This window comes from Protobothrops mucrosquamatus, unplaced genomic scaffold (assembly GCF_001527695.2).
Source record: "Protobothrops mucrosquamatus isolate PMUCROS unplaced genomic scaffold, P.Mucros_1.0 scaffold33, whole genome shotgun sequence".
Taxonomy (NCBI): domain Eukaryota; kingdom Metazoa; phylum Chordata; class Lepidosauria; order Squamata; family Viperidae; genus Protobothrops; species Protobothrops mucrosquamatus.
The window spans coordinates 2,343,882-2,348,228 of record NW_015386417.1 but is presented as its reverse complement, the minus strand read 5'-3'; positions in this window follow the sequence as shown (position 1 = coordinate 2,348,228).

The window sequence follows — 4,347 nt, the reverse complement described above, 5'->3', positions numbered from 1 at the left end:
TCAACCTCTTCACATACTTTATCCACCCGTTGCTCAATGAAATCTGAAACTATAAACTTCTGGAGAGCAGATGCCACAGTTCCATATAATTCTTCCAATCTCTTAAGACATAGATTTTTAACTTCCACACTGTATTGCTTGACTGCTTGCATCAAAACATTCTGTAGGTCATTCATAATGAAAAGTAAAGACATTTTCAGTGAGATCCACTCAGCAACCAAAAAGAAAAATTTCTTTCTCGCTCTTTTTTTTTTCCTCAGATCCGCAGCCATTTTAAAACTTCCAAATTTCTTTAAATATACTTCATTAATCCAAAAGGATAGCAGTATTAATATCACCAGCCAGTATACACCACAAATTCATTGCAGCTAAAACTTTCCAGAGCCGGAGAAGTAACAATATATCTCTTTCCAATAAGTAGCCCAAAAAAAAGTGAAAGTAAAAAAAAAACAAACAAACGAAAGTATTCCAGAGAAACGGCAAGTCCGCAGCCATTTTCTCTCACTTTAAATCACCACAAAATAAAGAAGATGTTAGTATATTTCAGAGTCAAAGTCAAAAACAATCTACTGTAAATCCGAACCTCCTGTTTAGTTCCGTCTGCTTAAAATTTAAGTCCAAATACCTTCCAACAGCAGAGGTGGGAGCTGCATCTGGCTTCGCTCCAAAAGAGGAGCAAAGGCGCCATAGGGCGCGGAGACCGTCCAGACTCCGGGCGAGCTAACATCTCTCAACCCCGATTATAACAAAACCGGGGTGAGAGGAAGCTCGAGCCCTATCCGGACTTACTCACCCCCCCTCTTTGCCCGAGGGACGAGGTTCCGAGCCGAGAGACAGCTAACGAATGCTGTCTCTTCAGGCTTTGACGCGCTCCCAGGCGGGCGGCTAACAAAAGCCGCCATGCGATGCAGCCTGTCACCACCGGAAGCTCAACTGTCCTAAATATTTCTTGAACAACTGTAATAAACCCAGGTTTCATGGTAAATGAAGGAGTCTACAAGCTATAGTTGAAAATTTGCCTATTCCTGTTCTAATCTTATTACTATTTGAACTAGAATAGAGTTCTTTGGAATTCACACTTACTTGAAAATTATAACATGGTTTCCTTCATGCATATAGAAATAGGGGAAAGTATTTTAGGGGCCAATAATCATAAATCATGGGTATGTTACTGAAAAATGTGCAGACATTTTTCAAAAAGGTAAATTACCCATTTCTCTAGATTTGAATACATAACTGCATATATAAATGAGAAAATTCAGTTCCTTCTCTAGATCAGTGCTTTTCAACCTTTTCAGACATTGTACCACTTTTAGGATATGGCAATATTTGAGTACTACCAGTCGCCCAGCAGGTGGGCATGGCCTGCTCGATGCCACTCACTGGACCCAGCTGACTCGAAACAGCTGGGTTAGAATGGAACAAGTCACACCGGCTAACCCGCAGCTACCTCCTTCAGAGTCTTCCTGATCCCGATGGGCCTGCCGGCATGGTGATGTATAAGAGCGCTGGGTGAAGTGTACGGACATACTTGCAAGTTCAGCCCCAGTTATGGTGAGGAGCCGTGACTGCATCTGGGCCCAGGAGCTGAGGAGAAAGAACTGGAGGGGCGCTGTGGCTGGGCTGCCTTCTGGCCCACTGGATTCAGGTTTTTTCTTTCATTGTGGGCTGGGGGTGAGCTGGGCCCCAGGCAGCAGGAGCCGGCCCCTTGCTGTCTCCAGGCCAGCCCCAGGCCAAATGTACACACCCCATGGGCATGTTTATTTTATATCCTCTCCTCTCTCCCCCCCTCCTCCTCTTGTCTTCAGTGTAGCTGCAACTGACTCCTTTCTCCAGGCTGCATACTCCTTCCAGAAGCGCCAATCAGCTGGAGCCCAGCGTGGATCCTGGGTGCTCAGCAGAGCCCCAGCAACACTGAGGCTCCAGCTGATTCTTCCACAGATCTGTGCTATGTTGCTGCTACTTCAGCTCATCCCTATGCTACACTTTTACACTTTTTTTATCCATTTTCTTTTTACAGTGCTTTTCACCCCATCATACACGTACCACCTGCCAGATGCCAATGTACCACCAGGGGTATACGTACCATGGGTTGAAAAGCCCGGCTCTAGATTAGCAAATACAATCCTTTTTTAAAGTTTAAGTCTTTCTCCTACTCCTCCTTAAACATCACTAACTGCTACTCATTTCAATTTTAGCTTTATGAAGGAGGCTGCAAGCATGAACAGAGTGATCATGGATCCAGAACTCCCAGGCATACACTTTGTCCAAATGATAAAATCCAGGAAGGAATATTATCCTGAAATGTATAGCAGGGGCAGGCTTGTAGCAGGCACGCACACAGACTCTGCTCTTTTTGGTGGCCCTTCTTGCCGCTGGGGTTGCCAATTGCCTTTCTCCTCATGCACGCCTACTATGTGCACACCTGTCAGCTGGGCTCTCCATGCCTCAGATCAGCTGCAGCGTGCCATGGAGAGCAGTGCTGACTCGGGCAAGGCAGGTGCATACACAGGCTCTGCTCTTTTCAGCGGCCCTTCTTGCTAGTGGGACTGCTGCTTGCTTCCTCCTTTGCCAACTTCTCATGCAAGGGGAATCTGCACCATCCACCTCCCCCCTGTGCCTTCGCTAAATCTATCACCCAGCTAGAAATGAGGTTTAGCAGGCCGAGCATGCAGGCAGAGGCATGGGGGGAGGTGGGTGATGCAGATTCCCTGTGCATGAGATGAGGGTTTTTTTTCCCGCTGCCAGATTTTTGCTGCCATACTGTTTAAGTTTCTTTAAAGTTTTCTTGATGCAGAATAGGAATGATCCGCATTCTGCATTAAGTAATCTTTAAAGAAACGTAAACAATAAGCAGTATGGCAGTGAAAATCCAGCAACCTCCAATCTCCTTGCTTGCTGCAAAGCCAAATTGATGTCCTCAGACCGCTCCTTCCAGCCCATTTTGGAGCCGATCCAAAAGTGAAGGGAATGTTCCCACCCCACCTAATCACTGCGGAGCTTCGTTTCCAAAGACCCTCTGCACAGGCTCCAGATAAACAGAGATCTGGGTCTGAAAAAGCAGCAATGGGAATGAAGGGTTGTTCAAAGGAGGAGGAAGGAGAAAGTGGAACAGGCAAGGTGTGACAGGTGTTGGGGCATGGTAGGCCTGGCTGCAGTGACCCTTCGGCACTGTAAGTGGGGAGTATGGGGCAACTTCCCCTTCCCCCAGCTGCCTTGTTGCAGTACCCCGTGCTCCCCTTTGCAGAGAATCAGTTGTTAAATTGTTTGAATCTTACCACTGGGTCTACCTTTACATCTGACCAATATATAATTAATACACATTATCAGAGTTTTTTTTGTCATAGAACGCCCAGAACAGAGTTCCGGCACCTTTTTTGGATGGAACCTTGTAGGGTAGGCAAGGCGGGTTGTATGATGTGTGTTAAGTCTGGAGAATAATGGCGCTTGAGACGAAGCATTTCTAACAAGTCTTTATTCTCTGCTTCCAATCTACGAACAACCCGAGCAGAGGCACGCAGGCCTCTATTTATACCTTCTGATCCCCGGGCAAATCCAACCAATCACAAGGCAGTCTTTTCCTGCCTTGCGCATGCGCGCAAGGCCGGCGCCACTCAGTCTGGTCCCGGGCAGCTTTTGCAAATGCCCGGGACTCTTGCAATGTCCCGAGCCTGCTTTTGCAGGCTCAGGACACAACACCCTTCCCCCCTAGATGAAATAATGCTGCACCCACATGGACGCCAACATAGTGATGGTTATATAATTAACTTTTGAATTAAAGTCACACAGTGTGTGTAAGATGTGGGACTGTTCTGTCGTGCAAAGACCCAATGGCCCCAACATCGTTTCCGTAGAGTCAACCAGCCAGGACCTCTAGTTCAATTATTGCAATTTACATGCTCACCTTACGTAATCTGCAAGGTATTTGGGAAGGCCTTTGACCCTGAGCGACCTTCTCGGACTTGGGGAACTTGTAGTGTTTTCCCCGTTGCTTTCCACACTAGGTGAATTGCCCTGTGGTTGTCTTATGACTTCTGTTTGACTTTCCTGCCCGTCTCCTAGGCTCGAAAAGTCAGAACAATGTTGCTCGCTATACCTGGTTGACCTACCACCTATGGAGTTTTCCAACCCCTCTGAACTCATCTCCATGTTTCCTGACGGAGTGTGGTTTTCCTGGCTCCTTCCTGTAGTGTTAGGGTCTAGGGATGCCTCCCTGTTAGCCCTTATGCGTGGGGACATCCTTCTATGAGCCATTTCAGCAAAGGACGTGTTCCCCCTCTGTTTTGCCTGCTCTCTTGCATGTTGTGAGTTGTGAGTATGCTCCCAGTTATTCTCCGTGTCTGGAGT